The sequence below is a fragment of the Acomys minous genome (genome assembly GCF_964271855.1).
Source record: "Acomys minous genome assembly, chromosome: 5".
Taxonomy (NCBI): Eukaryota; Metazoa; Chordata; class Mammalia; order Rodentia; family Muridae; genus Acomys; species Acomys minous.
Genome location: NC_140494.1, coordinates 101,339,574 through 101,366,785, shown reverse-complemented (window position 1 = coordinate 101,366,785; position 27,212 = coordinate 101,339,574). Strand labels below are relative to the sequence as shown.

Sequence of the window (27,212 nt, the reverse complement as noted above, 5' to 3'; positions counted from 1 at the left end):
CCGTTCTAGCCTTTTGGCTTCATTCTGTAGATGGGTGCATATCTCATCAATGAAGTCATAACCCAGAAGTCAGAGACCAGCTTAGCTGAAAAGCTAAAGCATGCTCTCAAAACATGGCTCCTGAGCCTGGAAGCTTCCTTTCATGGGGGAGCATTATTGTTTTCAACTGGATGATATCAAAGAATATGCAATGGGATGACAAAATGATGGCCCAAATTTGCACCACATCCTTTGTCATGACCCTAAAGATATCCCTCCCCCCCCCAATTCCCCAACCCCACCCCTGGGTTCAGGATTGGCCCTGTGTAGTCCTTTGACCATCAAAATACCAGCATAGAGGACTCTTACAAAATCCTCAAGGCCCCTGACTTTTTCTTGCCATTGTTTCACCAGCTTTACATTGAAGACATGCTGGGTCTGGCTGGTTGGCAAATGTGATGTGGCAGAGAAGGACCAAGTTACCCTAGTGGCTCCATCCTACGCACAATGGCCATAGAAGGTGCCTCATTGAAGTGCAGATTCATAGACTAAGACAGTTATCATCATCACTGATGCTCTGTGTTGCTCAGTATGCAGTATTATTGTGACAATAGATAAATGATAGACAATTTGTGAAGATAAAATCCAACCCAACAAAACCGAACATGAAAATACAGCATGGGTACAATTATGAAACAAATTCAACATTCTAAAACACTAGTAAAATAATGGTACTCAGTCTTACCTTTCAAAGCCTTTCCTAGGGGAAAAAGAGGCCTGGAGAAATCCTGGTTGGTTCTCGCCATGTTGGTATGTGCAAGTCCCAAGGAAAGCTAGGAGGCTGTACAGTTATCTCCCTTGATGTAACTCTGAACCATACAACCTACTACCTCAGCCTGGGAGCATGCAGTCACAATGGCTGGAGAGCTACCAGTTCTTACACTCTGCAATTTCAGGTTAGTCTTACAAAACTCCTTCTTGATGTGGCCTACCTGGGCTACTCATAAGAAACAACACATTAAAGGGTCTGACCAAGCAAAATGGTAGAAAAAACTCTTGACTTGAGATTGCTCTTTGGTAGGAAGGGGACACATATTGGGGACTGGTACCCTTGAAATTATATATATATATCATAAAAAGCATAGTACTATCATCTAACAGTTATTTGGATCAATACACCAGCCTCTGATAGCCATTGAAGGGATAGGAAAACTGACTGCTGCCTAAACTTGGATAATTGGCAGGGAAAGTATTTGGAAAACAGAGTTTCTGAAAATCTAAAATTCTGGAATTTCTTAAGTGTCAATGCAAGAGGTGAGATGGATGAAGTCAGAACAGTGAAAAGATTGAACACAGGATTCTGAGCAAAGCAGAGAGGACACAGAAGCCATGTCAAACATCCACCTGTAGATAGCTCTAACAGTACATCCTACTACTGATAAAATGCCCGTATTCCCAGAGTTGTTTCTGCATTTTGTAGTAATCCTTCCCCTGGTAATTTCTTTAGTGGCCTGTGAAGATGTGCCTCTGTTCTTCTCTTTGTACGAGATGAGGTAAACTTCTCGGATGGGATTTTGAAATTTTCAGCCAAACCTTTCCCGCCTTTTCAGGCCCAGTGAGATGGAGATGGTGCTGTGGGGGAAAGGCTTGTTCAAGGCAGGCAGCTCCCTGACTCTGTGCCTGCTCACACTTGGTCCTCTGTTTGTTTGGCTCACGGCCACCTCTCCACACTGCAAAGCTGAACTCTCATTTTGGTTTGCTGTGAATGTGCTGGCATGTCTGAACATACTTCGAGCCTAGCTTCACCACACTGGCTATGTTCAAAGGGCTAGCCTATGGAAAGGAACAAGCGGCTATGTTCAAAGGGCTAGCCTATGCAAAGGAACAAGCGGTGTTTCTCCTCCGTGTGGCTCTGCCTTAGTCTCTTGCACAGCCATCCCAAACAGGGCCACTTTTGAAGGCGGCAGGCAGCCTTTGTTGGGTCAAAGCTACCTAGTTCCCTGGGTGATAGCGAGAAGCTGAGAGGCTAATTTTATCAAGAAAACCCATATGCATCCTTCAGAACGCAATTCAAAGGCTTATCTGATTGTCTCACCATTTCTTTGTATCTTTCTTTTTTCTTTTCTTTTCTTTCTTTCTTTCTTTCTTTCTTTTTTTTTTTTGTTTGTTTGTTTTGGTTTTTTGAGACAGGGTTTCTCTGTGTAGCCTTGACTATCCTGGACTCGCTTTGTAGACCAGGCTGGCCTCGAACTCACAGTGATCTACCTGCCTCCCAAGTGCTAGGAGTCTCACCATGTCTAATCTAACCTTCAGATCATTGCCTTACAAAGAATCATATGGAGTCTTCTCATCATCTGTCTGTTACATCGCTCATTAGATGTTGAGCTACGTTGATAACATCTAGTGCTACTAGCATAGCTACAACTCAGTACATGGCAGAGATGACAGAAAGATGAATAAAAGTTAGGTAGATACAATGGAGAGAATATATATCACTATATATATCATATACATATATAAATCAAAGCAAGAATATACACATGAATGAATAAATGGGAGTATAAGTAAACCCAAAGATGGGCTGGGTGATTTTTATACCGATTTTTATACCCAGCCCCTTATTCTTTTCCTAATACTGGAACATCATTTCTAATAAGATGAATTTGCTATCAAGACTCCAAGTGGGGAGAAAAATGACAGTGAGTGAACTCATCCTGACTTTGTAGATTTCATACGGACTTTTAACAAATTATTTCTGAGGCGTCTGCTTCTAGCCACTCACTAATACAGAGGATTTCATAGTCACTGCACCCAAAACCAGAAAATAGATTTTTTTTTCTCTTTTCTTGTTTATTTTTTCACTTATTCCACATGGACAGTCAGCCCGATGGTATAAACACAAGAAAGAACCAGGCAGGGGAGGAAGCATTATCGGAAGAAGATGTGACTGAGCAAGGAGAAGCCTCGATGTGCTAGAACACTGCTACATCGTCCTCATTATATCTCAGACAGTTTTATAAGTGCCTGCAGATCAAAACATGATTTCGCCCATGTGCAGCCTTGTCGTGAGGTCAAAGGTTCAAAGAATCTGGTCTCGAAGCACTAATGGTTTTCAATATTCTGCTCTTTGGGTTGTGTGAATTTTCATGTTTATTTGCACTGATTCTAGCCCATTATCATGTATTAGTGCAATTATAGTTCATTACGTAATTAGTGTAAATATTTGCAGGCGTGCAATAACAACATGCAATTAAGATATGGGATGATGTCATAAAAGTTCTTATTTAAAAGTGACAGGGAAAAAATTAAATAGTCTTTCCAGCAGTTCTGTATCTTTAGTATGGAGTCTTTTAGCTTTAAAAACCTGTATCACCCACAGGTACTCTGAAAACATGGAGAGTTGACCCCTGACCCACTAAATACTAAGGTTATCGTGGTCGACAGCATCTCACACAACACAGACACTCTCCATTAGCGAGGATGTGTTCTGTGTGACTAGATATTGGGAAGCTGAACACGGGCTTTGATTAAAATGTGATTCGTTAAGGTTTGTGCCTATACAGCCCCCATACAGCTCTGCAAAGGGCCAGGGAAGCAGAGTCACGAAAAAGAAATCTGAATCATATGTCTGCCATTTATCAAAGTGATGAACACAAAGTAAGCACCTCTAAAGGTTTGTGGATGGGCGAATGAATGAGGGAATGAACCAGAGTTTTTCCTAGCTTGTGGCTACACCAAAAATAAAATGGAGCCTTTCTTTTTCCAATCACATTTTATTAGCTCTCATGGTAGATGCGGATCTGCCCTTGAAGAACCACTCACATGGACTACTGTGTAAAATTTCAGTGCTATCTACAGTTGTCTGCAGGAGTAAAAGATTTTCCCAAAAAAAATCTTAACTGGAGAAGCCAGGTCATAGTTGAAGAAATGTGGTATCACAGCTTAAGATGTGGATTCAGAAGACTTCTCAATATGAGGAACGACTGGGAAATATGTCGAAAAGAGAACTTATATTAATTTAAAATGCCCCTTTCTCCCCACATAAGAAATGCAGGGACACTGTTGTGAAATACAAATGAGAAATGTTTTCAAAGCCCCCATCGGCTTCCCTCCCAACAAAGGCTCATGGCAAAAAGGGAGCTGTTTGATCGGGTGCGATTCTTAGAATAATTTTTTTTTCTGAGTTTGGAAAAGTTAAACTGTACTCAGGGATTGTGTCATCGTGGATATTTTATCAGTGAAGACTTGGGGATTTTGATGAGTTTATTTTCTACCCTCTTTGCTCCATGCTTAACTGGCTTTTGAAATATATTCTTGGAAGACACCTTGACGTGATTTTTGCTTTCTGCTCCTTCCTGTAGGACACTTGGTGCACTCTGAGGGAATCTCAGAGGAACAATTAACATTGGGCAAAGCTCATTCATGAACTTGGAAGAAGGAAAAATACCGAGCTTCATCATCGTGTAAAATATTTAATATCCTGTTTCTTGTGGCCAGTAGCCAGGGGCTTCAGACTTTCTACTACAGGATTTTCTAACCAGATGAATCCAATGTTTGAGGCTTTTAGAAATTTTGACCGAGCAATATGCCATCCTCCCACCCCCATCCCACCACGGCACCCCCTCAGGCTAGTCGATTTACAAAACCTCCTTGAAAGAAGAAGAAGGAAAAAAATGTCCAGCAATGCATGTACAGTTGGGTATCGTTGCTATATAGGCAACACTGAGCACACAGGGGCCTGGTGGCTTCAACTCCCCCATCAGTGGCACACCTTAGTCACAAGCTAAGGGGATGACGGGCACAAGTGTGACCCCACTCCCTGTATCAAACAAGCATCCAGCCTGCAGAGGCGCAGGCTTAACATGTGGGCGGTTTACTCATTTCAACCACTTCAAAGAGCCATGTAAACCAAGCCAAGTAGATTGTTTGTAGAGTGGGTGGGTAAAAGCTGGGGGCAGACAGTTTTATGGGATACACACCAGTAAGGACAGCCTTTCTCTTCTGGGTTAATGTCCCATCATTCCATAGGAAAGTTTTCCTGTGAGGTTGAACACTGAGCCCTACAGACAGCAACACAACACTCCTCTGTGAAAAGCAAAAACCAAAGCATGCATTGAAAGCGCATCCTCTCTGTATGGCATTCATAGGTCACCATGTTCCACCATCTATACAAACATGAGCTACATCTAGGCACTCCTGATTCAGAAATACAAAAAACAGTATTGTCTTTATGTACCCTACAGGAACAGGAAAAAGACTTCTAGCTTTCCCTGAACAGTGTGGCATTTAAAAGGTGACAAAATGTATCCAGAAGGGTTTTATATCGCTCTGCTGTCATTGCTGAGAGCCTGCATAGAGAAACAAAGCTCTTAAGGGAATTATTGGTACCACGCTTGACCAAAAGCGAATGTGAAAGTTCCAGAGCCATCTAGAATCCCGTCAACTTTTCACCCTGCCTTCTGTTTACAGACTCTTCGGCTCACATTGTTGAACGGAGACAAATTTAGCCAGTTTTGCTTTGATCTGTGGTCAGCTTGGCTTTCCAATCCCGGCACAATGGTGACATTTAAGAGGGGAAGGGATAAAATTATTTTCATTCCAGTCTTTTAAGCATGATAAAGACTTTGAAAACTGCTCTGGGCAAAGATGAATTTTGGATGTAAGCAGAATATCTTTTTCTCTTGGTGTTATTTGTTGTGTGCAGGAGTGTGTGTGTGTGTGTGTGTGTGTGTGTGTGTGTGTGTGTGTGTGTATGTGTGTGTGTGTGTCTCCTTAAATAAAAAGTCCTTCTTGCTTCCTTGCTGGGTATTTCCAGAGGTATAAATAAGCAGGTCAACAAGTGCATCCATCTCAATCATCTTGTTTAGTAAGTAAAGGACCCAGTGGCCTGCATTTGCCAAATGATGGGCACAGGATAGCTGCAAGGTGCAACCCACACCACAGCCCAAACCAGATCAGCGCTGTCAGCCAGTCTTCATCGCTTTCTGGAAAAGATCGTCATAACTTTGAGAACAATTAGGCTCCCAGAAAACAAAACAAGCCCTTGTGTGTGCGCCTATTTACTCAGCACTCAGCAGTCAGCTGTCTGAATCTCTGGAATTCTTGCTGCCTCATCAGCAGCCCAGCCCCCTAATCTGGTTAGAGGCAACATGGGCATCCCAGTAAGTCTCTTAATTAACCTCATCCATTGTGACACAAAAGGTCTGTTTCCTCCTCTTCAGCCCCTCTTTCCATTTCTCCCACACTGCAAGGCAACCACGGGGAGACAGGGAGAGCAGGAGAAGGTGAGTGGACACTAGTGGCCAACAGGCAAAGCCTGTGGACTGTGAGATTGCCTAACAGACACATACCTGTAGACACAAGCTTGTGTGCACAATCAGCACAAGTTCGGATCTACGGGTTTGTGGCAACAGGCTCCAGTCTCTTCTCTCGTGTGTGGGTTGACTTGTCTGAAGATAAAATGTTAAAATCATTAGTCCAACAAAAGAGTTTGTCATTGGGTCATTTAGTCCAACAACAGATTTTTGTCATTGGGTCATTTCATGCCAGCGATGGAAAGGGCTTTACAGAAAAGTCTCCTATTCTCTCTGGCTGACCCCCTGGTTTTTCATTCACCTGATAAAGTGAACTTCAGGTGGATTTCATTTTTTATCAGAATCCTCATCCACTCAGTCCAAACTAATGTCAGGATGGCTAATAAGCGAACAAGACAGGTTCTAAGAGAGAGAACAAGTACTCAGATGCAAGGATATTCTTTTTTTGTTGTTGTTTTTTTTTTGTTTTTTTTTTTGTTTTTTGTTTTTTAAGACAGGGTTTTTCTGTGTAGCCTTGGCTGTCCTAGCCTCTCATTGTAGACCAGGCCGGCCTCGAGCTCACAGGAATCCACCTGTCTCTGCCTCCCGAGTGCTGGGATTAAAGGCATTCACCACTACTGCCCAGCATGAGGTTATTCTTTTAACTTCTGCAATTCTGTGGTAAAGGATACTGAGATCCATTCCTCCTTTTTTTTTTTTTTTTTTGGTTGCATGTCAGAAGAAAAACAAGTGGAAGTAACTAGCAAGCACTGCTAAGCAACTTGTAAGAGAGCTTTCCCAACACATCCGAGCAGAGATGTCTCTATACTAGACTAGAAGGTTTGTCTTTAAGAAAAATTTGTGGTTTTTGAGTCATCCCTTCCCAACCCCATCAATGGCCTAAATACGAATACCAAGCAAGTTTGGGTGTGTTTTGAAAGTTAAGTTATAAGAGAAAATATATCACTGCTACCCCTAAAACTGCTGAAAAGGCATAGGGTTGCTTCTATTATTTATTATAAAAATGTTTCATTTGTCGAGATGCAATCAATTATTTATGCAAAGCTAAGGTTCCATAGGAAGAACAGGCTTTTCAAGACAATAGATTTTTATGAATGGCCCCTCCTGTGAACTGCACAATAAACATGATCATAACAAAACTCACTTCCAGGAAACCTATTGGACATGCGGACAACCTCTTCCCTAGATGTCAGGAAAAGCATATACCCTGCACTTCCGAACAGCCTTACCACCGGCATTTTTAATTTTTGCCAGATGGGAACTATGGAATTTGGCCTTCAAAGGGATCCCCTTCACCTTGTCCAGTGGAGATTCACTTGTTGAGAGCCCAGAAGATAAACTGAGTCTACATCATTTATTTTTAAAGCATTCATTGTCTTTACAGAACTCGGGTGTTTCACATAACTCTTGAGCTTCTAATTTTCCTTTTCTGTGTCTGACTAAGGATGGGCTATTTAGAACTGGACACCTGACGTTATGAAGGGTTGCTGAGATGTGGGAATTACAGCCCACACTGAGAGTTTAAGGGCGTGGGCTCCAGCTCACCGACTCATAAGAAATAATGTTTAACACAGGATAAGCCATCCTAATGCAAATAACTAAAAGTCTAGCCCTCCTCTCCCTCATTAGACAATGTCTCATTGTGTTGCCAGGACTGACCTGGAATTCCCACGAAGAACAGGCTGCCTTTAAACTCACAGAGATCCATCTGCTTCCACCTCCTGAGTCCTGGCATTAAAGGGGTGCACCACCATGCCCAGCTAAAACTCAAAACTTTTTTTGAGCACTGACCTGATGGCACAAGAAGAAAATCTTGCACCCTGATGCCAGGTGTCATGTTATAGTGACAATACAGATGCACTGAGAGCCTTGCATAGAGTACCCTCGGGCCACATACACAAGATGTACCTGAGTATTAGTAGCTTTGTGTTTGGACTTGTGTTCCATTATCAAGTCACCTCAACATATTCAAAAACATAGTTTCTTTAAGTCACAAATATGAAACACTTCTCAACCATTTCAGATAAGGAACATTCAAACTACGTTGTGGCTAGTATAACAATATTTGTCAGCAATGGACTAAGATCTGTCAAGTGGCACATTGGCTCCCTCACACGGCATCACCTACACATTTCCATGCTACATTGACACCACAGAAAGGATCTCAGGCCTATGTTTCCACTAAGGCCATCTTTCCTTCTTTCTTTCTTTCTTTCTTTCTTTCTTTCTTTCTTTCTTTTTTTCAAATACAGGATAGAGGGATATGCATTCAAACATACTAAGATTAGCTTCCAAACATTCTAAAGTATTACGTTCAGAAATCAAAATACTAACAGAAAGTTATAGAGATTCAAATATAACTTTAGCGCTAGGGGAGGGAAGGTCTGCTTTGCCAATAGATGCCTTCCCTGGAGCAATCCCTGAATGCCTCGTTTGATAAACTTCTTTGTGTTGGGGAAGAAAATGGAGGTTCTTTGTTTCCAAAGACATTTCAGCTCATTTCATGGAACAAGATTCCATAGCTCTCTCTGAGATAGCAACCAAGTGTGAAAACATGAGGCTGGCGTTTACAAACAAAGGGAGAGGGAGCTTATCAGACACCAGAACAGAGGTACTTGTAAGGCTCTGTTGGGGAAAAGCGCTTCAGTGACACCAAAAGGAAGCTGCTGGATCGCGGCAGTTGAGCTCAACCCTACCCACTCAATGGATATTGGAGAGTTCAGAAAGCACTGAGTTGTCATCAAGTAGAGCTGAAGTTAAAATATCAATAACAACCTTCTGAAATAAACCCTGAATTCTGAAATATATATAAATAAATATATATTTATATTTATATACTATATATATATAATATGTGTGTATATGTATATCCCCAGAGTTCAAAGACAATGCTTACAGTTTCATGTGAATTCTGCCCAAATTACTTTAAAAAGAAGCAAGCACTATTATGAAATTAATTTTAAGAACTCCCAAACTCCATAGATCAGGGACCAATACAGCTAGGTCAATTGCTTATAAAATTATTAAACTAGCAACATTAAAATGTAAATTTTTCCATGCCCTAAAAATTGTACTATTTGAGGAAATGGAAGGTTTGGGGATAGGAATAAAGGGAGAAAAAGCCATTACCTGAAAAAGCCAACTTCTTATGAGTATTTTAAAACCAGCTTCCATGTTGCCAGTATCTTAAAATCAGTCACCCACACCTGGAAAACAAGACATTTAAACTGTTTTTTGTAAGTCCGTTGGGGTCTTTGCTTGTTTTTCAGTAGATTTCTTTTTGTCACTCAGTTATGTTGTAAGTTAAGTAAAAAGAGTAAAAAAAGATTTAGGATTTTAAAAAATCCTAAATCTATTCCAAGAAAAAAAAAAAACATTAGGACATGCCATGTTTATTTCTAGAGTTACCCATAATAAAAATCTTCTACAAATGACTAACTTTTGTATCCCCTCCCTGGAAATTCCCTGATTACCAATGTACTGTAAAAAGGATTTTTACCAGGAAAAAAAAATCATCCAATAGGAATGTGAAGTCTCAGAATATTCCTAAATTCCAGTGTTTTCTCCCTGACCACTTGCTTAAGAAATGTGGTTGAGAGAGACCACTAATAGCCAAGGATGGGAAGGCATACTAGGCGAGCAGGGTCATGACCACCTGGCATAACGTAGCACCCTGGAGAACATTCTAACTTTCTGATTGTGCACCAGCTTGGGAGACATCTACTCTCTGCCAACAGGGCTGTGCCAAAGGAGCAGATATCTCCCAGGGATTGGTTCCCAAGTCTGTCCCTCTTCTACCACAGCAGGGCTCTTGGCTTCGGTTCAGCTGTCCTTTCATCCCGCCACTGGCCACAGACTTAGCCTTATTTCAATGTTGCTTCGCTAAGGGGAGGTGGTCCTGCTGTGTGACTGACTGCTAACGAGGACTCCGAGTTCTCCTTGCCTTTGGGCTTAAACATCAAGTCTGTGGTGGTGTCAGCAGCACTGTGCTTTCAGAAAAGATTGCTCTGACTTCCATTTTTGGAGATGTTATGTCCTATGGACCTTCTTTATTCTGAAATGACTGGGCAAGTGTAATGGACAATTTTTGAGGAAGGAGGAAGAGAGAGGAAGGGTGAGAAAAAGAGAAAGAGACTTATAAAAAAGAAAGAAAGAAAAAAGAGGGGGAGACCAAAAAGGGAGGGGGAAGAGCAAGATAGAGAAAAAGGAAGGGGGGAAGCCAAACACAGAAAGAAGGGGAGGGAGCAGGGGTGGAGTGGGGAGGTGTACCCTGTCCGTATACACTCAGCATTCACCCTGCCACCCAGGATCAAGACGCAGTGAGAGTTCTCAGCCGCTTATAGCTTCTCTGTTTTTCTGATGCCTTTTCTCTCTTACTCTCTGAAGTCTCTTGGATGTGTGAGCGAGTGTGCTTGTACAGATCCAGAGGCTTCCAGAGAGAGAGAGAGAGAGAGAGAGAGAGAGAGAGAGAGAGAGAGAGACCCAGTAGCTGCTAATCCCAGGGTGATCCACCAGAGCCCCGCATCATGCTCTACCACACGTTTCCACCTGTGATGTTGCCACAAGGTGCCTAGACTGCGGTGTGGGAAAACCTCCCGAGAATACAAATGTGGTGCCAAAGCCAGCACTTTAGGCTGAATTGATTTTTCTTCCAGGAAAAAAAAAAACTGAATTGAAGAGATGAGCGGAGGGAGGAGCCAGCTAGCAGCACGGCATGGGTCTCCTGTTGTTTTAAGCAAGGCCTGATCAGACCCTGCCATTTATAACCTTCCCACGACACACTCCTTGTATTAAAAAAAAAGAAAAGAAAGAAAGAAAGAAAGAAATAAACAATTCACGAAAAATGGCAAAATGACAGCACGTGTAGGTCAGCTAAAGAACAAAGACGTGAAAATGGTGTGATGGAGTGAAACTGAGTGGAGAATAAAAAGCTCTCAGAGCGTTTGAGCGGTGTACTTCTATTTTGTGGAATTAATAAAATGCCGAAACCTACTTAATGCTTGATGCAGACAGATGTACACCAGGGATTCAGACTGGAGAGTGAGGGTAGGACCAAGTTTGCTGTTGACACACTTGGCCAAGCAAAGGAAAAGGCTTCGCTAGTCACAAGTTGTTCGTGTGCAGCTGGCTATGAAGGAGGACTTTCACTTCAGGAAGGATCAAGTTTGCCCACAATGACAATTTCCTTCCTTCTTAAGGTGACCGGGTGCCAGCCCACAATTATTCTCTATCTGTATTGTCAACAAAACAAGAGAGGGGGGGATTCCAATGAAAAAATAATAACAGGACTCTGATTCTGACACGAAAACATCAGGCGTCTGTCATTTCTTTAATAAAAGCAAACTGTGTGCTGAACAAGTATTCCCAGGAGCCTGGCCAACCTTAGCACGTTCTATTAAAACCCCAGTTTTGTTCTTGAGAAGGCATGGCGCAGTTAGATTAGAGTGTGGGGGTGCAGAAGAAAAGATGAAGTCTTGTACCCTGGAAGGAAAGGAATATGCAATCTATAAAGGGGCAAATACATCCTCAGTGCAATGACTTTTACAGTCAGATTCCTGGAGCCCCAGGCATGGTGGCACATGCCTTTAATCCCAGCACTCTGGGCAGAGGCAGGCAGATCACTGTGAGTTTTAAGGCCAGCCTGGTCTACAAAGAGTCCAGGACAGCCAAGTCTACACAGAGAAATCTTGTCTCAAAAAACAAAACAAAAAAAAAAAAAAAAAAAAAAAGAAAGAATGAAAAGAAAAGCCTGGAGGCCCCACACCTACATTCCACCCTATCACCAGGATGGTCCAATTTTCTCATCTGGGCTTCCTGATCTTAACATAACCAGCTAAACAGATTACAAAATTATATAGTCTGTGAGAAACTAAGGTTCAGAGAGGAAAGACCCTGTGTTACTCATTTACCTGTATTACTAGTTCTGCTTTTTAAGCATTCTCTCTCTCTCTCTCTCTCTCTCTCTCTCTCTCTCTCTCTCTCTCTCTCTCTCCCATCCATCTCTCCCCTCCTACCCTCCCTCTCTCTCCCTCCCCCCTACCCTCCCTCTGTCTGTCTCTGTCTGTCTGTCTCTCCCTCCCTCTCTCCCCCCTCCTCTCTCTCTCTCTCTCTCTCTCACACACACACACACACACAATCTGTTGCCTGCTTAACCATATCAGAATGACAAGCAACATCTGTTTGTAAAAGAGCCAAAATCAAACCTTAATTTTGGGGGCTATATTTCTGTTCTCTTTTCCCCTTGATTCTAAAATAGAAGGAGGAGATAACAATGTTAAGATTCCAGGCCCCAGTGCGGTGTCATCTTCCTCCTCCAGGCTGGAAGGCAAAGTGGTTTCGGGCAGCTTAGCAGTTTTTAAGGTTGTTGACCCTGAGCATGCCCAGCCTCACCAGACTCAGTTTGTGGAGTCCCAGGAAGTCAGGCTTTGCCTAATAGTTTTCTTGTCATCTTCTAGCCAGAGCTGTTGAGCCTCTGGTGCCATGGAGTGTGGGATGAAAAGAGAAAGAAAGACAAGGTAAAATGGAGGCACAGATTGGAGTTTTGGGTGTTTCTCTCTCTTTTGTCAGGCAGGTCCACTTCACACATGCCACACGCAGGAGAATGCAAGAGGGGCAGCTAGAGGCCGAGGCAGGAATACATGAAACTGCCCATCAGCGAGGGGCTCTGCCATTCCTGCATGGTGATTTCTGGAAAGTCCCCAGTCAGCCACAGACACACAGTGAAAAGAATCAGAGCTGTGTCCGTGGGGTGGGGGAAGGAAGGGAGGAGCTGGTAATGAAAGCCTCGCTCTCCAGCATAAAAGATTTGGCCCCAGCAGAAGGGAAAGAGGGCCTGCTAAGACTCTCAATGCCCGTTTCACTCAGGAGTTGGAAGAAACCCACACACACCGAGGGAGAAATGAATTCAGACAAGTTGCTAAGGAGACTTGTGTAAACTCCAAGCACAGGCATATTTCTTGGCCTTTCCCCTGCGCGGCATCTCATATTCCGAGCACGAAGCTCTGCAGCAGCCATGCACCAACCTTCCGCATTAATCTTGGCCCTAACAGAACAGACTGGCAGAGCTCACTGGCTAGAGAGATCATCATTCTTCAAATATAACGAGTTTAAAGTGTGTGTGTGTGTGTGTGTGTGTGTGTGTGTGTGTGTGTGTGTGTGTGTGCACATGCACAGTCGTGGGGAGAAAGAAGGGGAATCTTAATTTATCAGTATCCGTGTTGAACAAAGAAATCCACACTGTATTTCAGAGCTGCCCTGGCACCTGACAACCGAGGCACGCAAGCGGAAAAGATAGGTAAAGCATACAATTCTGGAAAGTTCCCTGTGCCTGTACATGTGGCTTTCTCTTTGCTCCTAGACTTTCCCTTCCTGCATGTCCAGTTAAAATCCTACCCATGGCATTTGTAAGCAGAGCTTCCATCCCTGTACATGACTGTGAAGACCCTGGTTTCTAGAAGTTAGCACATCCTATCAAGTGGGAATCTGCCCTCTGCTTTCCCGCTGTACAGAGTCCACGAGAGGCCAGCTCTTGCAGACACGCTGGGACCGTTCCTCAGGCCTGGAGCTCCACCCTGCTAAAATGTGATGCTCACAAGCCTTTTGGAAGGGAACTTCCAGACCAAGCACATTATCTGAAACAGAGAACTCCTCCCAGAATGGCCCATCTCCAGCCACAGCTGACATCTGTCAACATTTGATTTAGGGGGAAATTAACATTTTCTTGTCAGACAGAGATGTTTGTGTTGTAGAAGCCAATATTTTCTCTTCTCAGCCTCCTCTATTAGAGTTTTTGTGATTTTTCTCGGGACAAAGAGAAAGTGGAAAAATATAGTCCAGATTATTGTTCAGAGTGCAAAGGTAAACATGTGTGTCTCAAAGTCTGGGATATGTCTGTGTTTTATTTGGATATTTGCATGCACGTTCTTATATATATATATATGGATGAGTCTGTATATATGCACCTGTACTTGTTATGTATATGTATATATACGTAGGTATGTGTCTGTTTAATATGTATGAACTGGTGTGTGTATAGTTGTATGTTTTCTCATATGTACATTTGTGCATGGCTCTATTGGTGTATGTGTGGGTGTTTCTCAGCCTTGCCATGGATGATGGTATTGGTAAAACACACACCAAATAGTTAGGGGATAGACAGCTGCTCAAGGCCTCTCCAAATTAGGAAGGTTTACGTTTGCCCACCAACTGTAATTGATAAAAACCACAGTAAGGAGATGCCAACCAAACAAACTGGTATCACAGTTCTTGGATGGGAGGCCATGAAGACTACAGGAGCAAGGGACAAAGTCTGTGCATTTGTGCAGAGGACCAGGTGTGTCTCTTTATGCTCTAGAAAAGCCACGATGCCTCCATCTTTTTACCCTATTCGGCTTTCATATTTCAAAACTGAGGCAAGTTGCTTGCCTCGCTTGTCAGGTGGCAGGGCGGCTCTGAAATTGACTCTTAAGCTAGCAAGATGGAGATTTTGCTCCTATCAGTCCAGAGAGGAGGGGACAGGCTAACCAGCCCTACTTACTCACCTTGCCCCAACAGTCCCCCATGCAGGCAGGCCCTCTCTCCTGGGGAAGGTGTCAGATACAAAGTGAATCCTCAGATGTCACCTGGCACTATGCCATTAAGACTCAATCAAAGTGAAGATTGAACTGGCAGATTTGATCAGGGTGGGCAGGCCCCAGCAGGTGATGGGACATGTGCCCAGAGTGATGGTTAGCCTGGAGGCAGGCGGGGAATACCTGCAATTTTTAAAATAGTCTTTGAGATAATAATATAATTACATCATTTCCCCTTCTCTTTCCTCCCTCCAATACACTTCCCTGGAGAAGACTCTCTCCCCCTCTCAGCTTTCTGGTTGCCTGTAGTTCTTTGTCTAGGGCTAAGGCCGCGTGGGCTTCCCTGCTTCCATGCTAGCATGTCTGTTGATATCCATCCTTGTTCAGGTCCTGCTTAGGGCAGTTGTGCAGTTTTTTTTTTCATCTGTCCTTGAAGCTGCAGTGGCCAGAACCCCAGGAAATACTGCCTAGCAGCCTGTTAGCGCATTTGCCCCTCCTGCTGGGCCTGAGTGGATTGCTTCCCCTTAATGTGGAAAAATATTTGTCAGAGCTGCACAGACCTGTATCACTGAAGAGGCAGGGAATTGATTTGCAGCACAGTCTTACCCACATACATCACCCCAACGTGCTTTCTTCTATAGCTTCGCTTATTACTTTATGAATTTCCCCCAAAATGACAGAAAACATATGAAATACGTTTTATTCCACTACTGCCTACCCTCCCTCCAACTTGCCAACACTTTGTGGAAAAGATATTAGTAAACAAAAGATCAACATGGCCGAGTAGCCATAAGGGGAACCCCACTAGGTGTGTTACACTGTGAATCCAGATGCCTTTCAAATTTCAGAGGATGCTGTTTTCACAATATATTGGGAAATTCTCTAAGCAAACCTCTGAAATGTGAGAAGAAACAGGAGAAAAATTAACAGTGGGCGGCAAGCTAAAATGTAGCTCAGAACTACTACCTCCAAGGGAAAACAAACAAACAAACAAACAAACAAAACCTGCTTCACCTTCCATTTTGAATATAATAAGTGTGTCTTTACATTCATGTGCTGTGATGGTTGACATCAGTGGTCAGCTTGCTAGAACCTAGGAACACTGGCAGATGGATCTCTAGGCATGTCTGTGGGGAGTTAAATAATTTTTGAAAGACCTATGTGTATGCATGTATGTCTGTATGTGGGTGTGTGTAGGGATCTGCAGAGCCAAAAGGCATCAGCTCCCTTGGAGCTGGAGTTACAGGCAGTTGTGAGTCACCCAACATGGGTGTTGGGAATTAAACTTGGGGTCTTTGTATGAGTAGCAAGACCTCCTAACCACCAAGCCACCTCTCCAGTCCCAATGGTGACAGATATAGAGAGACTTGTTCCCTGTGGGTGGCTCCTTTCCCTGTCTGGGATCCCGCACTGTGTCCGTCGAGAAAGAGAACTGAGCAGCCACAGGCATTTATGGGTTTTTGCTTCTTGTAAATGGGCAATGCGACCCAGCTACATGAACTGTCTGCTAGTGTGACCCTGGCCATCACGGACCACAACCTGTGACTGCAAGCCACGCCAACCTTTCCCTCCTTCTTAAGTTGTTTTTGTTGCAGTATTTTATCACAGCAATGGAAAAGAGACTCTGCAGGTTTATAAATAAGATTAAATGCTTATCATCAAACCTGTCACTAGCAACCTTGTGTCCAAAGATTATGTCTTTTTCACACTTTATAAACTGATTTTTTCTTTGGTCCACTCTGAGATTTAGTTTCACCAGCTGGGTCTGAGGTAAGAAATTGGACTGCTCCACATTTTTGTCTTGCATGAACTAGTGCTTTACATTACAAAATATCTTCTCATCATCCGACAATTTGCTCCTAATTCCAAAGACTCCACATTGGACAGGAAGTCGCCACACACACAAAAGCTGAGTCTTTCTGAAGTTTAGGCATTACTGTGATGACAACAGCGGGATTCAGATTCCCAGGTATGGCTGAAGGAATCTGGGAGTGCTTCTTGTTCATTCTGCTTCCTTGTTGGTCAACCAGGGTAGGTCACCTGGAATTCCAGGGTACAGGACACACCGGCCACATGTATTCCCGCAGCCATCATATTGGGTAGGGTCAAAGGTGATGAAGCACCCAATGGTCCTATTGAGACTTGGCATCCGAGCTCAGTTAAGGTTGAAAGTGGCCTCTGGTAGTGTACTCTAGTCAAACCAGTGCAATTGTGCATCCCTCTAATTCTGATTACGAGTGACAGATAGCAGGCCACTGGCTCGCCACACTGGAAAGTGGCAGAATGCGTGTCTGCCGCATGAGGTGATCGTTCACTCTAACTGGGTTTCTACTGGTTTTCACACACAGACAGGATGGAGAGCAAATTTAAGATGGGAAGAGAGGAGCGCACCAAGTTCATAGTGTCCCCAGGAACATTTCCCCTTGTTTTTCTATATATACTTAAACCAAATGGTTATTAATTTAGTAATTTAAAAATGGCCAGTTCCCCTAGGAGGAGTTCAAGTGTTATTCTTAGGCAGAGCTAAGCCCTACTATAATCACATCTATATTTTCATCTCACATAAATAATTTATTGGTGACACTTAATATGAACCAGACATCACCTCATGGGTGGCTCATAAAGGGAGGATTATATTTCCAGTCCTTTGGTGTGGTATTTTGGGGTTGGTAGTCAAAAATGGGTGGAGTGTGTGGGAAGTCTCAAGCATCATATAAAGGACTCAGCAATACACTACTCTTGAACCATCTTAAGTATACCTGATGACAATCTCTCTCTCTCTCTCTCTCTCTCTCTCTCTCTCTCTCTCTCTCTCTCTCTCTCTCTCTCTCAAGTAAGTCACTGTTATCAATTTGGACTGACTTGAAGAAAGATTCTAAACTTGAGTACAATCTACGTAGAAACAAGTCTTATAAACTAGCAATTTATTATCCTACCACAGGAAGGTTGACAATAATGAGATTTTGCCATTTCTATTTAACCCTAAATTTCCCTGTGTCACTATGTCTTTGTCTTTCTCATGGAAGCGAGGATAAGTCAGAAGCTTCCAATGGAAGACATTTTGAAATGCATGAAAATAATTATTTTCATTACTAACTATATTGCCTCTGGACGTTCTCTCTAGCAAAGAAGTCTAACTTTATCTTACAAGAAATGTCTTATAAGTGTTATTCACATGACTCTTAGGGTACACGGCTCACTATATGGGAACAAGTTAGTAAGAGCAGCCAGCGGCCACACTGTGGGATGTACAGCTATTGGAAGTCTATGTCTATGTGAAAGGCAAATACATAATAAATAAATATTTATGGAGATTTTAAACAGCTGAAGTCTCCAGGTCCATTAATTTCAACCCTGGTTCAGATAATACATTTTTTACAACAAAGAACCCCTCCTGAGCATAGCCACCTCTCTGGCAAAGCCTGAAAAGGATCTGACTATGGTGAGGGACAATGAATGACAGCACCGATGCCACCCAGCTTCTTCTTTCTAGAAGAGAAGACTGTGATGACAGAGCAGAATGTAAGGGCAGTGGGCTTTGTCCTGTACTAAGGACACTGCTACAGTCAGAGGAGCCAGAGACCAGTGGGCCCTGCTATATATAGCCTTCCCATGGGAAAGGCAGGAGGTCACTAATGGACTTTTGCCCTGATGAGGAGGGGGAGCGTCTGCCAACGGCCAATGGGAAACATCTTTTTTCAGACACCAAGCCCTAAAAATGACCAAATCAGAGACGTCTCAATCTAAAGTTCGCTGATGAACTCATATGCTGAGTTGTGAAATATACCTTCCATAGGATGAAGGGCGAGGCGGCTTCACAGGGAAGTCGGGTATGGACACCTACACTGTGGGGTAAACAATCTTATTTCTACAGTTCAAGGATGAAAATGGAGGCTCTTCACTGTCATTGACCCTCAGGAACCAGAATCCTGCCTATAAAGATGGAGGCCCTCTAGCCAGTGAGCACTGGCTACCCGTCCTCCTTTGACTGGGCTCACAGGGCCTCCTGAAGTTAGGCCATCTCCTTGTCACTGGGGAGGACTTCAAATGTGTTCAACGGCTCCACCTCACTTTCAGTGCATGTGGTAAGTGGACACGAAGGATCAGAGCTACCAGCTGTTTCTCAGTGACTCGTGTGTGCACATCAAGTCACTGACAACTCTTCCTGTGGACCCAGCGACCTGGGCAGATGTACCCACAGCAGACAGGAGGTTCTATCTCTACCACTGAGTTAGGGATTTCTTCAAGGGGCCTTCAAGGGGTAAGCCTGGTGAGCAGTTGGAAATAAAATACAAGAAAAACTCTATCTGGAACAGATTTACACAAGATCCCTTGAGTAACAGAAATTATGAGAAATTCTATCCAGAGTTCATCTGGGCATCAGGACTCTCCTCCTCCTTGTTGTGTGTGCATCTGTAAGTCTTATTAATGCTTGTGAAATAGGATTGCCTGCTGATGGATTGTGGAGCTGCCTTCCCACTGAAACAGCCATCAAGACACAAACATTAACCTCCGCTCTCTCCTCATAGCTTCCTTTGTATGCGTGTGTGGTGGGGTGGGTGGGTGGGTGGGGGTGATATACGCAAGTGAATGACAAAAATCCAGCATGCTCCCAGCCTAAATGACTACCCCACGCATGTGCAGGAGTAAAATTCTGTGCATCTATAGCAACTGCGGTGGACATGGATTTGTTGCTCTATGACTCCACAAACCCAGAGCTGAATTTTTCTCTTAGCAGTTCTTGGTCTCTCTAGAACCATGGCAGACAGACAAAGGCATAGACAAATGGTCTCAGAGCTAGCACAAAAGCTCAGAGAGAGAGAGAGAGAGAGAGAGAGAGAGAGAGAGAGAGAGAGAGAGAGAGAGAGAGAGAGAGAGAGAACACCCCCCTCATAACTGCCTTTCTTGCAGCAATGTGAATGCAATGACAGTCTTGTTTCAGCATCTCAGCCGAGAGTTCTGGAATGTGACTATCGACGCTGTGCATTTTCCCTTCCTTTCTGTTAGGCTTCTGGCTGACTAAATTCCCCCCTTCCCTATGCACACACACCTCACAAAGAGGCTACACCAGATGGGCTTTTAATCACAGCAATCATCTGGGAAATTAAATGTTAGCAAATCCAGCTCATTTTCCCACGTGAGATTGGAGCCTAGGCTCCATGCCCTGTGTGAGACCCAGGCTGCCTCTTGAAGAAGGGATGAGGCCATGGGTCCAACATGGGCTTCGTCCTTTATGGTGTCTGTGTTTCTTTCCCAGTAAATGACTGCAGCTCAGTTCAGTTTTGTTTCTGTTCTGATGGCTGCTATTAATGCCTCCTATTTACAGAACACATACCTCAGAGGCGTTCAAAACATTTACAGAATCAGCCAAGCCCTGTAACATCCTGTCAAGTGGGCAGGCACTAGATATTACTTTCTTCATTTAAAAGGAAGAAACCGAGCTATTAAAAGGGCAAATATCTTGCCTTGTCACAGACACAGGACCCCATCACCCACTCACTTCCAGGGTTCTGCTGAAGTTGACAAATGGGTAAGTATTTATTTACACCATGCTCACTAGCTGAGCACTCTGGCAGGGTTCAGACACATGCATAATGCTTTAAGAATCCTCCTGTGTAGACATCATACCATCTTTTCAGGAGTCAATGTCAGTCTCAGTCTCTGTCTCTTTCCCTTAACCTTCTGTCCCCGCCCACCACCACCCTTGTGCTCCCCCCCCCTCTCTCTCTCTCTCTCTCACACACACACACACACACACACACTACCATCTCCTCCAGTGATGATCAGTGTGATTGGTGAGTTTTTAATCGGTCAAGATCTCTTTCTAGAGTACTTTCTTCCCTTTATTCCCAGATAGCTCCTAGATTCTGTCCCATTAGAACTCCTCGGGTGACCTCGAGGTCCCAAGATCAGGTTGTAGGGGGTTGTTATCTCCAAGGAGTCCAACACTCAGCCTGGTATAATCACTAGACAATAGCGAACACATAAAGAAATAACTGCTGGGTTTGAGGCAGGTGGGACTATGTTGGTGTCATAGTCTCATCACTGGAAGGCCTTGGGGAAAGGTCACTAACTTTTCTCAGTCTCATCATCTATAAGAAGAGTATCATATTTGCTGTGAAATTTATAAGGGAACTATGTGTAAGAGGCAACACACAAATCCATCAATATGATAATGGCCAAAGACACAACAGTACCTCCATGTTGGGATGCTCTGTAATGAGTATGAGGAGACACTGGGCCACACATGGTAGGACACGTTGTTAATGTCAGAACTTTAGAGCCTGAGGCAGAAGGATTGCCATGAGTTTAAGGCCAGTCTAGACTACATAGTAAGTCCTGGGCTTGCCTGACATACATAAGCACTGTTTTGGAGAGAGAGATAGAGAGACAGAGACAGAAAGAGAGAGAGACAGAGAGACAGAGAGAGAGAGAAAGAGAGAGAGACAGAGACAGAGAGAGAGAAAGAGAGAGAGACAGAGACAGAGAGAGAGAGAAAGAGAGAGAGACAGAGAGAGACAGAGAGACAGAGAGAGACAGAAAGAGAGAGAGACAGAGAGACAGAGACAGAGAGAGAGAGAGAGAGAGAGAGAGAGAGACAGAGAGAGAGAGAGAGAGAGAGAGAGAGAGACAGAGAGAGAGACAGAGAGAGAGACAGAGAGAGAGAGAGATATCAATTAAAAGAGAAAGGATAGACACCAAGAAGTGAACTGGTAAGTATCTTGAAGACCCATTAAGTATAAAAACTGAGGTGCAGAGCACTTTATGACTCTCTGTGCATGAAAGCCACTCAGATTATATTCTTGTTCAGGACAGGTTGCCTGAAGGTAGAGGACGACATAGGTCAATGACATAAACCACCTGGGCTGAGCACATAGTATTGAAAGAACCACCCTTACTGCTACTGCTGCTCTGTGGGTCCAGTGGGGAGGGCTGGGATTCCTGTCTCTCCAGTTGCTGGTACAGAAGAGAGAGGCCAAGTGATGAGCAAAAGAAAGTTGCTCAATGAATGACCTAACCAGGAATTAATCGTTGAGTCAGGAAATAAGGACACAAGCATGAATCACAAAGGGTCTTATGTATTGTTTGGACATTTGGCTGTAGTGAGGCCACGTTATCCTTTGGGAAATAACGAGGCTGGAAAGTTCAGAGGTTCCAGAGGAGTATTTCTTCAAGTGCAGCCCCAGGACCACCCAGCCAAGTCCCCTGGGAATCTGAGTAATTGTTAAGATTCCTGGGACCCACCCAGCTCTGAGCCAGATTCTTCAGGATGGTGATCCAGAAATATGGGTTGCCTATAAACTCTCTCCCTCCCTCCCTCTCTCTCTCTCTCTCCCTCCCTCCCTCCCTCCCTCCCGCTCTCTCTCTGTCTCTTTGCCACTGGCTATGTGAACTGTATATACTTGGAGTATGTACATAACTTGATGTTCTGTTGTGTATATATACATTGTAAAATGATAAACACGAGCTACTTAACAGTTGCCATCCACTCCCTCCCGTTCTCCTTCCCCCTCTCTCTCCTCCTCTCTCCTTTCCTTCCTTCTCTTTCCCTGCTTCTTTCCCTCACTCTCCCTGCATTCCTCCCTCCCCTTCCTTCTCTCTCTTCCCCTTTCTTTCTCTCTGTCTCTATTTCACTTTTTTAAAAAATGGAAACAACACAGGACCTACCCATTTAGCAAATGAAAGAATACACAGGAAAAAAATGGACTAAAAGTCACAACACTGCTAAAATGTCCATCCCATCCAGAAAGATGTACAGTTCAATGTAATCCCGATCAAAATGCCAATGGCGTTAAGTCACAGAAAGAGACAAGGGAAATCCTGAAATTCACAAGGAAGCAAAAGACCCCAAATGTCCAAAGCAGTATTAAGAAAGAAGAACAGAGCCACAGGAAATACACTTTGTTATTTCAAAATATGCTATAGAACCACAACAATCCAAACATTGTGGCTCTACATAAAAATATCTAGATATGTAGACAAATGGAGTGTGATAGGAAGCCCAGAAATCTGTGCCTTGAGGCAGGGAAGCTTTTTCCCACAAGATAGAAAGAACTTACAGTGAAGAAAGACACAGCTTCCAACCAACCATGTTAGGAGAGTGAGTTGGACCCTTATTACAAATTATATGCAAAATCAGTCCCAAACATAAAACTTACGTGCAATGCCTAGAATGATAAAGCCGCTAGGAAAAACAAAACAAACCAGCAAAAACAGTCCAATAGCTTACAGAAGACCGTGTGGGCAGCTGACCACATGCTGAGGGAACTAAAATCAAAGTGCCACCTCTTGAACAGGTTGCAAGGTGCTGATTCTCACCAAACTTAGTCGGATACAGAGCTCGTTCTGAAACGGGGTTCCTATGTGTTTTATGTTGTCCTTATGCCAAATACAGCCAGCCCTTGGGAAGCTCCATGTTTCAGCTCCTGGTGACAAACTCTAAGAAGACCCTGAGTGTACTGTACTCCCTTCCTCAAGGCCAGGAGGTGTCCGGAAGGGGCACACACTTGCATCATCAGTGCAATGATTGGCCCCTTTAATGTTAGAGGGAATCAAGGGGCAGGTGTTACATGTCTTGAAATCTATGGCAAGGTTGACCCAGAGATGCTCTCGGGAAGTCCACATCTTATGAAGGACCCGGGCTTAGACAGTTTGGACCAAGTGGAAACTATTATGGCCGAAGGATGCGAATTTGGAGTTTGAAGTTCTTGATCTAGATGCAGAGAGGTTAATGTGTCCACAAGAAATTGCAGACAAGGACTGTGTGAATCAAGTATCAGAGCCTTCCTCTCTGAGGGGACTCAGAGAGGACTAGCAAGTATCTAGAAGTGAGAATACATGAAGCATCCTTGCCAAGTGACAGCAGCCATGTTGGGCTGGTATTTAAATGGTCTGAATAAGCACTCAGACAATATATCCTTTTGGTACAATTTTGTCCTTTGAAAATAAATGCTTTATAAGACCCAGAAGAGCTTATTGATATTGGTCCTATCAATAAATGCTTTGGCTATGACACCAAAAACTTAAGCAACGAGAAGAAAAACAGACCAGTGCTTTGCGATGGACCGACAAATCATGACTGCAAAGGACACGGGCAGCAGAGAGGATAATTTTATACTGCATGTCTCGTGTCTGCTGTAGGATAGCTCCCTTCCAGGCGTAGGTAGCGACCCTAAGAATGGAGGAGTTATTACGGGGTTAGCGTCGTTCCTGCTGTAGGTAACGAGTCTGAGAAAAAGAAGGAGTTAGCACTTTTCCTGAGTCTGTTAGGACAAATCATAACCATTCTGGAATTGAGCTCCTTTGCTATGATGTATGGGCTATAATTTGAATGACAGAGTTTTTCAGTGGCAGAGTTCTTTAGCCATGGCTGCTCCTGTTCCCTGACTTGAGGTACAAGGTGGATGATTCAGACCAGCTGCCCTGATGCTGCTGGGTACCACCTGCACATCTTCAAATGCAGAGGCCACCTGTCACTTGCTCTGCTTATTAGTCACTAAAAATTAGTGAGTAGGGACTCTCTGAGCACTGTTTCTAAATTATTAGTATTCTAAATTACGCACAGAGGTTTTATGTTTAATGCATTGATAATTTAATTATCATACATGTCATAACATAATAACTAGAACAAACACACACACACACATACACACACACATACACACACACACATACACACACACATACACACACACATACATACACACACACACACACACACACACACACACACACACACACACACACACATACACACAGGCTACCAATAAAACATTTCTCTCCAGCCTTGGGCACGGATGGAAGAGCAAGAATGTATGTACAGCCATGTTCATCTGACTAAAAGCCAAGGAATTCTGGCAGGTTCTAAGGATGGCAGGACCCAAGTGGCAAGTGATGGTATCTTCAATAAATCTGAGTTTTAGAAGGCAAAGTCCACTAGTCTTCTAATGGATAAAAGCTTGGAAAAAATGGAGAAGAGTCATGAACACAAAGGCTGTGAGTTTCCACACAGTGCTGAAGGAGCTCAGCCAGGGGAGAGGACTTAGGGACTGCAGGATCTGGAGCTGTCACCCTCATCTGATTTATTAAGGAAATGGGCTGGGTGTCTTAGTCACCCAGAGCCCCGGTTTCCTTGAGTATAAAGTTGGAAAAGTAGTGAAAGGGGTCTCCTAAGGTTAGGAAGACTGCTGAATGAAGTGGCCTGAGAGTCCATAGGTGTGTGACTCAGATACACCAAGAGCGAGTGGGCTATCATCCTGCAAGCTCTGAGCTTGCCTGTAGGCTCTAGAGCATGGGCTGGTGATGTGGCATTTAGAACAGCTCAGTGCACTGTGCACTTGAAGTCTTCAAACTGTCTTAATTCTACAGTGCCTGTGTGATTTGTGTGCTCTCTCTATATTACTGTCCATAGTTAAAACCAAACCTTAAATAAAAGGACGGTGAATCCTTTTGTCAATGAATCTAAAGATTCTTTCGAAGATACCTGAAATTTACCCCATTAAAAAAAAAAGGCCAACATGTCCCTTTGTTGGGGAGGCCCAATGGCACTCAGAGGAAGGATAGCGGACTACCAAGAAGAGACTTGATACGCTAGCACCATATTCAGGGGGAGGAGGTCCCCCACAGCCACAGTCATAGGGAAGGGGGATTGGGGTGAAAGTGGGAGGGAGGGAGGAATGGGAGGATGCATGGGATGGGATAGAAAATGAGATGTAATATGAATTATTTTAATTGTCAATAAAAATGTGTTATTAATTTTTTTAAAAAGGCCAAAATTATGACAGAAATAAAAGTTCTGTGGTTCAGAGATGATGAATTCCCAGGGTCTAGGGTGCTGCATAGTAAGTAGCAAGTAAGTAAACACTGCCTGAACACATGGCTGATGCATCTATCCATGGCAACATGGGAGCAGATCTTTCATAAAAGGATCTGGGAGAGTATGAGTGCCAGGGGTGTTATTGGACATCACTGGTCAGAGTTAAGAAGGGAAACTGGACATAAGTATAACCCATTCCACAGTAGCCAAGATGGTGGGGCTGATACTTATCAGCATACTACAAAGCACATTGCTAAGGTTGATATGTGCTGCCTCTAAACTTCACGTGTTGCCAGTGGGGTAGTACTGAGAGGTGGGGGAAGGAGACCTGGAGAAGTAATTAAGTCATGAGGTCTCCCTGGCTTGAACAGGACCAAGTCCTCACAGAACAGGCTTTATATAGCACATGGTCCCTTGGCCCTCTGCCATCTGTCAAACAAGGATATTTAGTTCTTCTGTATAACCCGTCCCTCACCAGACACTTCAGTTTTGTTCCCCCTGGTCTCCAAAGCAGTGAGAGACAATTTCTGATTTTTATAAATACTCAGACTGGGGTTGGAGAGATGTCTCAGTGGCTAAGAGCATTTATTGTTCTTGAAGAAAACCTAAGTTTGATTCCAGCAGCCACGTTGGATGGTTTCCCTACCTATAACCCCAGCTCCAGGAGATGTGTTACCCTCTTCTGGATATCTGCATATGCATATATATATATATATGTATATATATATATATATATGTATATGTATATATATTTACATGTGTGTGTATGTGGGGGTGAGCAGAAACTCTGTGTGTGTGTGTGTGTGTGTGTGTGTGTGTGTGTGTGTGTGTGTGTGTAAATAAGCCAGAGTATGTTATTCTGTTATAGAAACCCAACACAGAGCAAGACACATCTAGTCACTTTGACAATGTCTAGCTTTTGCTTTAAAAAAACATCTAAGGGAGAGAGTTAAAATTTAAGTTGTAGCCATCATCTTTGACATCTTGGACCTAGAAACACAGGACCAATGAGGATCTTCTGGATATTATCTCCTAATCACTGTTCCTTCTTGTTCCCTTCCACTCTCGCCTTTGTTTCTGCACACCCTTACTCAACTTCCCTTTCACCCATGAGCCAGGTGCTAGTGGCTTGCCCCAGCATTAGAAGAAGTAGCTTTTGTATATTTCCTACTTACTACTAAGTGCCCAGCCCTGGCATAATATTGGGCATAAGAATGTATAAAAATATATATATTAGATAAGTGAAGTATTAGCTGAGAGAGGCATGGATACTTCACACAAGGAAGAAAAAAAAATCTGTTGCTTCATCTCTGCAAGAATTCCATCAATTTTTAGTCTGCATCGTTATTTCTTTTTGCTGATCTACACTATATTTTTATGTATTTATGGATTTAGTTATTTGCTTCTCTATGAGCTGTGAAGGTCTTGGAAATGAGAATTTATTTTCCCCCTTGTCTCCTCCCACAAAGAGCCACTCCAAGGTTCTACCGACAGTGGTTATAATGAACTCATGGCTGACAGTCTCAAGAACAA

The 27,212-nt window shown here is 43.5% G+C and overlaps 1 long non-coding RNA gene across 3 annotated transcripts in view; it reads right to left on the bottom strand.

The window, feature by feature from the left end:
• LOC311598598 overlaps positions 1–27,212 on the bottom strand; it is a 512,559-nt gene that overhangs the window by 177,424 nt on the left and 307,923 nt on the right. For all 3 annotated transcript variants that reach the window (XR_014779592.1, XR_014779593.1, XR_014779594.1), the window contains one exon: positions 9,423–9,499. This is a non-coding gene — a long non-coding RNA (uncharacterized lncRNA). The remainder of the gene's footprint in view (positions 1–9,422; positions 9,500–27,212) is intronic.